General features: G+C 47.1%; 2 non-coding genes across 2 annotated transcripts; both read left to right on the top strand.

Moving 5' to 3' along the window:
- The first annotated feature begins 9,958 nt into the window (after window positions 1-9,958).
- On the top strand, window positions 9,959-11,797 carry LOC143507348 (18S ribosomal RNA). Its single transcript, XR_013128697.1, has one exon. It is a non-coding gene; the product is annotated as an 18S ribosomal RNA (ribosomal RNA).
- Window positions 11,798-12,918: 1,121 nt separating this feature from the next.
- Window positions 12,919-13,072, top strand: LOC143507347 (5.8S ribosomal RNA). The gene has a single exon (XR_013128696.1). It is a non-coding gene; the product is annotated as a 5.8S ribosomal RNA (ribosomal RNA).
- The last annotated feature ends 348 nt before the right edge of the window (window positions 13,073-13,420 follow it).

The following is a 13,420-nucleotide window of genomic DNA, read 5'->3' as shown; positions in this document are numbered from 1 at the left end:
TGGCCAAATGAACTTAGAATAAAAGAGGAGAGTTTAGTTTAAATTATACCATGGTTAAATGCTGTTAGAAAAAAAGTGCACAGTTTAATCTTATTTGGAAGGCGCATTGACTCTTAAAGTCCACAAGATGTCACCGGTACTCCATCGTTTTTTTTCTGTTATACCATATGTACGTGCCACTGGGTGGACCCTCCAGACACCTCAGCCTAGTTGAAGTGTCCGATGAAGGTGCACTCATCTGGGCATGAGGTAAAGTTATTATACCAACATCATGTGGAGGTTTTCAAGTCAGAATTTGCACAAAGTCCCTAAATATACCAGAAGCATGGAGTTTTATGAGTGAATTAGTCTATGTCCCTTACTTTGTTAGACCATACACAAGATATTTTCTTCAGGAAATGCACAGAGTCCAATGCTATAACATTGCCAGGTGGTGGCTTTACGGGAAAAAAGCATAAAAGTGTCCGAAAAACATGCTCTTTAGCTCGGGTACATCCCCAGGATCAAGAAAAATTGTCAGTTTTTTTTTTCTATCTTGCTTAGAAATAGGTGTAAATTGACTCTGAAGTGTCATATCAGGCAATGCACAGAGTCCTTAAATATACCAGTAGCATGAGGTTTTTGTTGGAAATTAGTCTATTTCCCTTCCTGAGGTTAGACCATATACAAGTAGTAATCTTCAGGCAATGCACAGAGTCCTTAAATTTACCAGTAGCATGAGGTTTTTGTTGGAAATTAGTCTATTTCCCTTCCTGAGTTAGACCATATACAAGTAGTAATCTTCAGGCAATGCACAGAGTCCTTAAATATACCAGCAGCAGGTGGTGGCTTTTAGTGAAAAAAGCATAAAAGTGTCCAAAAAACATGCTCTTTAGCTCAGGTACATCCCCAGGATCAAGAAAAATTGTCAGTTTTTTTCTCTATCTTGCTTAGAAATAGGTGTAAATCCAGTCTGAAGTGTCTGATCAGAAAATGCACTAAGTCCATTTTTTCTGTTATACCATACGCATTTGCCACTGGGTGGCTCCTCCAGACACATCTGTCCACTTGGAGTGTCCAATGAAGGTGCACTCATCTGGGCATGAGGTAAAGTTATTAAGCTTCCTTAATAGAACACACCTGGTCCCTAATCAAGAGGGCGGGAAAGGCACATTCCACATTGCGCATTGCGTGTTCCGTATTGCAGCCATCCCTAAGCAGTAGGTCGCGCTGGGATTGCTCATTGCGTATTGCGTGTTCCGTATTGCAGCCATCCCTAAGCAGTAGGTCGCGCTGGGATTGCTCATTGCGTATTGCGCATTGCGTGTTCCGTATTGCAGCCATCCCTAAGCAGTAGGTCGCGCTGGGATTGCACATTGCGTATTGCGTGTTCCGTATTCCGACCATCCCTATTTAAGGGTTAGGCGCTGTTAAGATTTTTCAAAGTCCAAGAATATACCAGCAGCATAGACACTTAGAATAAAAAAGAGGCCGTTTTAAATAAAATATACCAGTAGCATAGACACTTAGAATAAAATAGAGGCCTTTTTAAATTAAATATACCAGAGGCATAGACACTTAGAATAAAATAGAGGCCTTTTTAAATTAAATATACCAGAGGCATAGACACTTAGACTAAAATAGAGGCCGTTTTAAATAAAATATACCAGTAGCATAGACACTTAGAATAAAATAGAGACCTTTTTAAATTAAATATACCAGAGGCATAGACACTTAGAATAAAATAGAGGCCTTTTTAAATTAAATATACCAGAGGCATAGACACTTAGACTAAAATAGAGGCCGTTTTAAATAAAATATACCAGTAGCATAGACACTTAGAATAAAATAGAGACCTTTTTAAATAAAATATACCAGAGGCATAGACACTTAGAATAAAATAGAGGCCTTTTTAAATTAAATATACCAGAGGCATAGACACTTAGACTAAAATAGAGGCCGTTTTAAATAAAATATACCAGTAGCATAGACACTTAGAATAAAATAGAGGCCTTTTTAAATTAAATATACCAGAGGCATAGACACTTAGAATAAAATAGAGGCCTTTTTAAATTAAATATACCAGAGGCATAGACACTTAGAATAAAATAGAGGCCTTTTTAAATAAAATATACCAGTAGCATAGACACTTAGAATAAAATAGAGACCTTTTTAAATTAAATATACCAGAGGCATAGACACTTAGAATAAAATAGAGGCCTTTTTAAATAAAATATACCAGAGGCATAGACACTTAGAATAAAATAGAGGCCTTTTTAAATTAAATATACCAGTAGAAAAGACACTTTGAGTAAAAAAGGCCATTTTAAATAAAATATACCATGGCCAAATGAACTTAGAATAAAAGAGGAGAGTTTAGTTTAAATTATACCATGGTTAAATGCTGTTAGAAAAAAAGTGCACAGTTTAATCTTATTTGGAAGGCGCATTGACTCTTAAAGTCCACAAGATGTCACCGGTACTCCATCGTTTTTTTTCTGTTATACCATATGTACGTGCCACTGGGTGGACCCTCCAGACACCTCAGCCTAGTTGAAGTGTCCGATGAAGGTGCACTCATCTGGGCATGAGGTAAAGTTATTATACCAACATCATGTGGAGGTTTTCAAGTCAGAATTTGCACAAAGTCCCTAAATATACCAGAAGCATGGAGTTTTATGAGTGAATTAGTCTATGTCCCTTACTTTGTTAGACCATACACAAGATATTTTCTTCAGGAAATGCACAGAGTCCAATGCTATAACATTGCCAGGTGGTGGCTTTAAGGGAAAAAAGCATAAAAGTGTCCGAAAAACATGCTCTTTAGCTCGGGTACATCCCCAGGATCAAGAAAAATTGTCAGTTTTTTTTTCTATCTTGCTTAGAAATAGGTGTAAATTGACTCTGAAGTGTCATATCAGGCAATGCACAGAGTCCTTAAATATACCAGTAGCATGAGGTTTTTGTTGGAAATTAGTCTATTTCCCTTCCTGAGTTAGACCATATACAAGTAGTAATCTTCAGGCAATGCACAGAGTCCTTAAATTTACCAGTAGCATGAGGTTTTTGTTGGAAATTAGTCTATTTCCCTTCCTGAGTTAGACCATATACAAGTAGTAATCTTCAGGCAATGCACAGAGTCCTTAAATATACCAGCAGCAGGTGGTGGCTTTTAGTGAAAAAAGCATAAAAGTGTCCAAAAAACATGCTCTTTAGCTCAGGTACATCCCCAGGATCAAGAAAAATTGTCAGTTTTTTTCTCTATCTTGCTTAGAAATAGGTGTAAATCCAGTCTGAAGTGTCTGATCAGAAAATGCACTAAGTCCATTTTTTCTGTTATACCATACGCATTTGCCACTGGGTGGCTCCTCCAGACACATCTGTCCACTTGGAGTGTCCAATGAAGGTGCACTCATCTGGGCATGAGGTAAAGTTATTAAGCTTCCTTAATAGAACACACCTGGTCCCTAATCAAGAGGGCGGGAAAGGCACATTCCACATTGCGCATTGCGTGTTCCGTATTGCAGCCATCCCTAAGCAGTAGGTCGCGCTGGGATTGCTCATTGCGTATTGCGTGTTCCGTATTGCAGCCATCCCTAAGCAGTAGGTCGCGCTGGGATTGCTCATTGCGTATTGCGCATTGCGTGTTCCGTATTGCAGCCATCCCTAAGCAGTAGGTCGCGCTGGGATTGCACATTGCGTATTGCGTGTTCCGTATTCCGACCATCCCTATTTAAGGGTTAGGCGCTGTTAAGATTTTTCAAAGTCCAAGAATATACCAGCAGCATAGACACTTAGAATAAAAAAGAGGCCGTTTTAAATAAAATATACCAGTAGCATAGACACTTAGAATAAAATAGAGGCCTTTTTAAATTAAATATACCAGAGGCATAGACACTTAGAATAAAATAGAGGCCTTTTTAAATTAAATATACCAGAGGCATAGACACTTAGACTAAAATAGAGGCCGTTTTAAATAAAATATACCAGTAGCATAGACACTTAGAATAAAATAGAGACCTTTTTAAATTAAATATACCAGAGGCATAGACACTTAGAATAAAATAGAGGCCTTTTTAAATTAAATATACCAGAGGCATAGACACTTAGACTAAAATAGAGGCCGTTTTAAATAAAATATACCAGTAGCATAGACACTTAGAATAAAATAGAGACCTTTTTAAATAAAATATACCAGAGGCATAGACACTTAGAATAAAATAGAGGCCTTTTTAAATTAAATATACCAGAGGCATAGACACTTAGACTAAAATAGAGGCCGTTTTAAATAAAATATACCAGTAGCATAGACACTTAGAATAAAATAGAGGCCTTTTTAAATTAAATATACCAGAGGCATAGACACTTAGAATAAAATAGAGGCCTTTTTAAATTAAATATACCAGAGGCATAGACACTTAGAATAAAATAGAGGCCTTTTTAAATAAAATATACCAGTAGCATAGACACTTAGAATAAAATAGAGACCTTTTTAAATTAAATATACCAGAGGCATAGACACTTAGAATAAAATAGAGGCCTTTTTAAATAAAATATACCAGAGGCATAGACACTTAGAATAAAATAGAGGCCTTTTTAAATTAAATATACCAGTAGAAAAGACACTTTGAGTAAAAAAGGCCATTTTAAATAAAATATACCATGGCCAAATGAACTTAGAATAAAAGAGGAGAGTTTAGTTTAAATTATACCATGGTTAAATGCTGTTAGAAAAAAAGTGCACAGTTTAATCTTATTTGGAAGGCGCATTGACTCTTAAAGTCCACAAGATGTCACCGGTACTCCATCGTTTTTTTTCTGTTATACCATATGTACGTGCCACTGGGTGGACCCTCCAGACACCTCAGCCTAGTTGAAGTGTCCGATGAAGGTGCACTCATCTGGGCATGAGGTAAAGTTATTATACCAACATCATGTGGAGGTTTTCAAGTCAGAATTTGCACAAAGTCCCTAAATATACCAGAAGCATGGAGTTTTATGAGTGAATTAGTCTATGTCCCTTACTTTGTTAGACCATACACAAGATATTTTCTTCAGGAAATGCACAGAGTCCAATGCTATAACATTGCCAGGTGGTGGCTTTAAGGGAAAAAAGCATAAAAGTGTCCGAAAAACATGCTCTTTAGCTCGGGTACATCCCCAGGATCAAGAAAAATTGTCAGTTTTTTTTTCTATCTTGCTTAGAAATAGGTGTAAATTGACTCTGAAGTGTCATATCAGGCAATGCACAGAGTCCTTAAATATACCAGTAGCATGAGGTTTTTGTTGGAAATTAGTCTATTTCCCTTCCTGAGTTAGACCATATACAAGTAGTAATCTTCAGGCAATGCACAGAGTCCTTAAATTTACCAGTAGCATGAGGTTTTTGTTGGAAATTAGTCTATTTCCCTTCCTGAGTTAGACCATATACAAGTAGTAATCTTCAGAATATGCACAAAGTCCATAAATATACCAGCAGCACGAAGTTTTCAAGTGGAAAATATTCTATGTCGCTTCATTTGGTATACCATAGGCGTCAGTTTTCGGCGAAAATAATTCTATGTCGATAAAAATGTTATACCATACGTATGATTTTGTGTTCAAAAATCGCACTATGTTCCAATTTTGACCAAGGGGTGGATCATCCAGAGGCCTCGATCCTCTGACAGTGCCCGCCGAATGTGCACCCAGACGGACATGCATCTCATTCCCCCTGTCTGGATGATTTTATGAATGGGTGATATGCAAACACCTACCATCAGGTATATAGGGGAGAGGGTCTTCTGAAAGCCACATATATGGTATACCATAAATGAAGACAAGGATTATGGCGCACGCTTTGCCCGACCAAAGGTCACTCCCTGGGCATTTTAGAGGATTTGAGAGGCCTCTTTATGGATCTCACAAATGATCCATGCATGGAATTTTGCACACTTTATCCGAATAAAGTGCACTTTTGGGCTTATGAGAGTAGGTTGGTATGCCTCTCTCTGGATGTGAGGAAGGATCCAGGAATAAAGGCATGTAATGCCACACAATTTATCCGACTAAATGACACTCTTGGGCTTATGAGAGAGGATGAGGGGCCTCTCTGTGGATGTCAGAAAGGCTCCATGCATGAAAGCATGTAATGTCACACACTTTATCCGATTAAAGTGTACATGTTGGGCTTATGATTAAGCATGAGGGCCCTATATGTGGATGTCAGAAAGGTTCCAGGCTTAAAGGCATGTAATGTCACACACTTTATCCGATTAAAGTGTACATGTTGGGCTTATGATTAAGCATGAGGGCCCTATATGTGGATGTCAGAAAGGCTCCATGCATGAAAGCATGTAATGCCACACACTTTATCCGATTAAAGTGCACATTTGGGCTTATGATTAAGCATGAGGGCCCTATGTGTGGATGTCAGAAAGGCTCCATGCATGAAAGCATGTAATGCCACACACTTTATCCGATTAAAGTGTACATGTTGGGCTTATGATTAAGCATGAGGGCCCTATATGTGGATGTCAGAAAGGTTCCAGGCTTAAAGGCATGTAATGTCACACACTTTATCCGATTAAAGTGCACATTTGGGCTTATGATTAAGCATGAGGGCCCTATGTGTGGATGTCAGAAAGGCTCCATGCATGAAAGCATGTAATGCCACACACTTTATCCGATTAAAGTGCACATTTGGGCTTATGATTAAGCATGAGGGCCCTATGTGTGGATGTCAGAAAGGCTCCATGCATGAAAGCATGTAATGTCACACACTTTATCCGATTAAAGTGTACATGTTGGGCTTATGAGAGTAGGTTGGTATGCCTCTCTCTGGATGTGAGGAAGGATCCAGGAATAAAGGCATGTAATGCCACACAATTTATCCGACTAAATGACACTCTTGGGCTTATGAGAGAGGATGAGGGGCCTCTCTGTGGATGTCAGAAAGGCTCCATGCATGAAAGCATGTAATGTCACACACTTTATCCGATTAAAGTGCACATTTGGGCTTATGATTAAGCATGAGGGCCCTATGTGTGGATGTCAGAAAGGCTCCATGCATGAAAGCATGTAATGTCACACACTTTATCCGATTAAAGTGTACATGTTGGGCTTATGATTAAGCATGAGGGCCCTATGTGTGGATGTCAGAAAGGCTCCATGCATGAAAGCATGTAATGTCACACACTTTATCCGATTAAAGTGTACATGTTGGGCTTATGATTAAGCATGAGGGCCCTATGTGTGGATGTCAGAAAGGCTCCATGCATGAAAGCATGTAATGTCACACACTTTATCCGATTAAAGTGTACATGTTGGGCTTATGATTAAGCATGAGGGCCCTATATGTGGATGTCAGAAAGGTTCCAGGCTTAAAGGCATGTAATGCCACACACTTTATCCGTTTAAAGTGCACGCTTCGGCTTAAGAGAGGAGTTGAGAGGCCTCTCCCTGGAAGTCACAGATGATCCAGGCCTGCAATGGCAGACACTATATCACTTTATCCGAGTAAGAGGCTCCCTCTGAGCAAAGTAGGGGGGGAGTGAGGCCCCCCCCGGAGGTCTGAAAAGATCCAGGCCTTTAAATGACACGGGCTGTGCCCGAGCAAAGTGCCCACGCTGGGCAAGGGTGGAGGCGTGATGCTCCCCCTTATGGAGGTCGTCCTACCTCCATCCTCACGTAATGTATTTCGACCTGTGCGTATCCGGAGGGTGCTATGCGCAAGCCCGGAAGATGCTGGTTTCGGCTGGCCTTACCGGATCCAATGGTATAGCACCTAGGTGCGCTCTAAGGCCGTAAACCCCCCCCATGTGTTTGAGAATGGTAGGTGTTATACCATTGCCACGAACCACTTATTGAATCAGCCATGCCCTTTCGGCAATCGAGTCTCAGAGGTGTGTCCGAGGGAAGATTTGCCTTGGCGGGCATGGCTGTCTGGCATCTCCCCGACCCTGGAGGAATGCGCTAACGGTGTAATGCAAACACCTACCAGCAGGTATATAGGGGAGCATGCTTTCTGAGCCTTATATGATTGTACCATAATAAGGATCAGAAGAAAGGCAGTGCGTTAAGGTGAACTAGCCCGACTCTAATGCACCTTGACGGCTTAAGGGGAGGGATAAGTGACCCCTGCTGATGGAGGTCAAAGACATCCGTGTCTCTCAGGCCTTCGAACCACTGCTTGCGCCCGACCGAAATGCCACTGCTGGGCATGGGTGTAAGAGTGGTGACCCCCCTTATGGAGGTCTGTCCAACCTCCAGCCTGCATGCTCCACCTCGGCCTGTGCGTATCCGGAGGGTGCTGTGCGCAAGCCCGGAAGATGCTGGTTTCGGCTGGCCTTACCGGATCCAATGGCACAGTACCTAGGTGCGCTCTAAGACCGTTATCCGAACCCAAGTCCGCCAGGGGTTTTTCTGTTATACCAGTAGCATCGACCATCACTTTGATCAGCCAGGCCTTTTCGGGGGTCGAGCGTCCGAGGTGTGTCCGAGGGAAGATTTGCCTTGGCGGGCATGGCTGGCGAGTACCTCCCCGGCCGTGGAGGAAAACGCATACGGTGCATTGCAAACACCTACCAGCAGGTATATAGGAGAGCATGTCTCTTGAGTTCATCCTAACCTTATAATGGTTATCCCATTCATAAGGCCTGGATGCAAGGCGGTGCGTGAAGGTAACATTAGCCTGACTCTAACACTTTCACCGGTTAGGGGTGGAGTGGTGACCCCCCTAACACTGGAGGTCTCGCCGACCTCCAGGCACCAGCCTCACATGCTCTACCTCGGCCTGTGCGTATCCGGAGGGTGCTGTGCGCAAGCCCGGAAGATGCTGGTTTCGGCTGGCCTTACCGGATCCAATGGCACAGTACCTAGGTGCGCTCTAAGACCGTTATCCGAACCCAAGTCCGCCAGGGGTTTTTCAGTTATACCAGTAGCATCGACCATCACTTGGTTCAGCCAGGCCTTTTCAGGGGTCGAGCGTCCGAGGTGTGTCCGAGGGAAGATTTGCCTTGGCGGGCATGGCTGGCGAGAACCTCCCCGGCCGTGGAGGAAAACGCGTACGGTGGATTGCAAAAACCTACCAGCAGGTTTTTAGGGAGAGCGTCAATCTCGAGGGCGTTCGGAGCTCTCCCGATCTATTGGCATACGATGCCCGCCAGGGGTTAGGCTCTCGGGTTACCACTTAAGGTTTCTCCCTGTCATAAGAAAGACAACCGGTCAAACCAATGCGCAATGTACAATGAGGTGCGAGCTCATATCCTATATATTGCTCAGAGCCGCAACCTCGGTGCGACATACCTAGGTACAGGAATAGGGCGAGAGGTGGATGCGCTCCTTCAGGACGGGTAGGTCGGCAGCCTCTCGGGTATGATCGTTCACCAACGAAAGCTGTACAAAAGGGGTGACTGCGCTCATTGAGGACGGCAGCCTCAACATGACATACCTATCAAAAACTCTCCCATGAGGTGTGTGCGCTCCTTCAGGATGGGAGGTCGGCAGCCTCGGTATGATCATGATGACCGAGACACAGGCCTTGGGTTGGGCCTAGGGTTGAAGCCTTCTGTGCCGCCCGGGTAGTTCCTCCCCAAACCAGCGGGCATGCCTCTATGGGGGGGCCTCGGTCTGAAAAGACACGATCCTCACCCGGAACCGTCTGAGGGAAGCGTTGAAGGCCGGTCTGTCTACACAGGTGTCCGCTATCGGCGTCCATGGTGTACGGGTGAGAGCCAGCAGTGGATCGGGTTAGTTCAACACATGCTTGGCCTCACCCCGCCTGGTCACGGAATCACTCATTTCTCGGTTACGTCCCACAGTAGCGCGCGCGCGTGCTGGGAGCTGACGAGGGCTCTCTCCCCCACGCTGACGGCGCACCCCTGCTGCACCGATGGTGGGCGTCCGGTACCGAGGTGGGCCCCTGACCCTGCCCGGGGGATGGAGCACGCCGAGGTGGCCGCGACGTTAGCTGGTGTCCCTTTCACCACCGCGGTGCAGCTACCTGGTTGATCCTGCCAGTAACATATGCTTGTCTCAAAGATTAAGCCATGCAGGTCTAAGTACACACGGCCGGTACAGTGAAACTGCGAATGGCTCATTAAATCAGTCATGGTTCCTTTGATCGCTCCACACGTTACTCGGATAACTGTGGTAATTCTAGAGCTAATACATGCAAACGAGCGCTGACCCCTCTGGGGGATGCGTGCATTTATCAGATCCAAAACCCATCCGGCGGGGCGCGGGCCCCCCGGCCGCTTTGGTGACTCTAGATAACCTCGGGCCGATCGCGCGCCCTCCGCGGCGGCGACGTCTCATTCGAATGTCTGCCCTATCAACTTTCGATGGTACTATAGTCGCCTACCATGGTGACCACGGGTAACGGGGAATCAGGGTTCGATTCCGGAGAGGGAGCCTGAGAAACGGCTACCACATCCAAGGAAGGCAGCAGGCGCGCAAATTACCCATTCCCGACACGGGGAGGTAGTGACGAAAAATAACGATACAGGTCTCTTTCGAGGCCCTGTAATCGGAATGAGCGTATCCTAAACCCATGGGTGAGGACCCATTGGAGGGCAAGTCTGGTGCCAGCAGCCGCGGTAATTCCAGCTCCAATAGCGTATATTAAAGTTGCTGCAGTTAAAAAGCTCGTAGTTGGATTTCGGGAGTGGGCTGACGGTCCGCCGCGAGGCGAGCCACCGCCTGTCCCAGACCCTGCCTCCCGGTGCCCCTCGGATGCCCTTGGCTGGGTGTCCGGTCGGGGTCCGGAGCGTTTACTTTGAAAAAATTAGAGTGTTCAAAGCGGGCCGCTACTCGCCCGAATACCTGAGCTAGGAATAATGGAATAGGACTCCGGTTCTATTTTGTGGGTTTCCGGAACCAGGGCCATGATTAAGAGGGACGGCCGGGGGCATTCGTATTGCGCCGCTAGAGGTGAAATTCTTGGACCGGCGCAAGACGGACGAAAGCGAAAGCATTTGCCAAGAATGTTTTCATTAATCAAGAACGAAAGTCGGAGGTTCGAAGACGATCAGATACCGTCGTAGTTCCGACCGTAAACTATGCCAACCCGCGATCCGGCGGCGTTATTCCCATGACCCGCCGGGCAGCGTGCGGGAAACCACGAGTCTTTGGGTTCCGGGGGGAGTATGGTTGCAAAGCTGAAACTTAAAGGAATTGACGGAAGGGCACCACCAGGAGTGGAGCCTGCGGCTTAATTTGACTCAACACGGGAAACCTCACCCGGCCCGGACACGGAAAGGATTGACAGATTGATGGCTCTTTCTCGATTCTGTGGGTGGTGGTGCATGGCCGTTCTTAGTTGGTGGAGCGATTTGTCTGGTTAATTCCGATAACGAACGAGACTCCGGCATGCTAACTAGTTATGCGGCCCTCCGTGGTCTGCATCAACTTCTTAGAGGGACAAGTGGCGTTCAGCCACACGAGATGGAGCAATAACAGGTCTGTGATGCCCTTAGATGTCCGGGGCTGCACGCGCGCCACAATGGTTGGCTCAGCATGTGCCTACCCTTCGCCGAGAGGCGCGGGTAATCCGCTGAAACCCAATCGTGATTGGGACTGGGGATTGCAATTATTCCCCATGAACGAGGAATTCCCAGTAAGCGTGAGTCACAAGCTCGCGTTGATTAAGTCCCTGCCCTTTGTACACACCGCCCGTCGCTACTACCGATCGGATGGTTTAGTGAGGTCCTCGGATCGGCCGCACCGGGACCCCTCGTGGGCCTTGGTGTAGTGCTGAGAAGTCGATCAAACTTGATCATCTAGAGGAAGTAAAAGTCGTAACAAGGTTTCCGTAGGTGAACCTGCGGAAGGATCATTAACGGGTAGCGCCGCCCGGCGCGCCTCCTCCCAGCCTCTGTGCGTCTCCTCGGGCCTCTGGGGAAAGGGTTGTGCGCTTCGGTACCGGACTGGAGATCATCATATGTTTAACGCCTGAACAGCGATGGCGCAAGCTGGTCTGTTCTCTCCAAACAGCCCCCCATCTCGAGCGCACCTCCTCGGTACTCTCTGGCTCGTGCGAAGCGCTAAAAAACACGGTTACGGCCGGTTTCCACACGCACAATGGCGTGAGTCTGGGCCGCGAGGCCCTCTCTCTCTGTCGGCGTGCGTGGGGTTTTCCACATTCGGTGACCTCAGGCTCACGGCACCACCACGCACCCTACGTCTGTTGCTATAAATCGGGACTGTGCCCGTAAAGGACCAGACCCGCGTTGGGAGGTTCGCAGGAGGCTCACGCCACCTTTGTCTTCCTGGGCTCAGACGTCGTCAAAGCGGTTGCGCGTGTGTGGCCGTTGCCTTCCATTTTTCGTCGGGTGACGGGTACCTACTAGTCTTCGAACCAACCCCATACAGCGCTACGAGTGCTCTCCCTTACCGGAGGCATGGCGGGCGGTGATGGGGAGGGCCACGTGTGGACTCTAGCTCATCAACCCCGCCTCAGGCAGCGCTACGAGTGCTCTCCTGTACTGGAGACATGGCGGACGCTGACTGGGTGGTCCCCCTGGTGGCTTTAGTCTTCACACCCTCCACACCCCGGTGCTACGCGTGCTCCTCTCCGCAGGGAGGGGTGGACATGGCGGGCGGCGGGTGAGGAGAGGGGTTCACTGTGTGCTGTAGCTCCCAAGCTCACCTCGGGCAGCGCTACGAGTGCTCCTCCCTTCCTGGGAGCATGGCGGGCGGTGACGAGGTAGTCCTCTGGGTCCTTCAGTATTCACACACCCCTTTCCAACACCCCGTTGCTACGCGTGCTCACCCAGTCCTCCGAGACGGACAGGGCGGGTGCCGAGTGTGGAGGGGGCCCGCAGAGGGCTGCGGGTTTAAAGACCCCGTGCTCGGGTGCCTGTCCCTCGGGTCAGGCACTACGGCGGGGCGCCCGTCACTTGAAAAATGGTAAAAACCATTTATCATGTTTGGTGCCTCTCACGAAAAAACCAAGAGTACAACTCTTAGCGGTGGATCACTCGGCTCGTGCGTCGATGAAGAACGCAGCCAGCTGCGAGAACTAATGTGAATTGCAGGACACATTGATCATCGACACTTCGAACGCACATTGCGGCCCTGGGTTCATCCCAGGGCTACGCCTGTCTGAGGGTCGCTATTCCCATCATTCGGACTGTGCCTGTAATGGGCAAGACCGCGGTTGGAGGTTCGAAGGTGGCCCTGGTCACCTCCGTCTTCCTAAATTCAGACGCGTCCCGGTCCTCTAGCTCCCCGGCTAGAGAGAGGGGTCACACGCTCCGTGTTAGGTTTCGCTGTGGAGCTCGTCTCCCCGTAGGCTGCGGCCTCCCTGCCTCTCGATCACCCCGATCCTGGTCCTCCAGGGGCCCCGCAATACTCCTACGGCCGAGGAAGAAGCGCGCACGCGGCTGCCGGTGGGCAACCATTCAGGCTGCCCGCGTGCGTGTCTCCCCCTTCCTCACCAGGCCGGCAGGAGGATGCGTGG

Source organism: Brachyhypopomus gauderio, unplaced genomic scaffold (assembly GCF_052324685.1).
Source record: "Brachyhypopomus gauderio isolate BG-103 unplaced genomic scaffold, BGAUD_0.2 sc684, whole genome shotgun sequence".
In the NCBI taxonomy this organism is placed as follows: domain Eukaryota; kingdom Metazoa; phylum Chordata; class Actinopteri; order Gymnotiformes; family Hypopomidae; genus Brachyhypopomus; species Brachyhypopomus gauderio.
The sequence above is the reverse complement of the archived record's forward strand: the minus strand, read 5'-3'. Positions and strand labels throughout refer to the sequence as shown.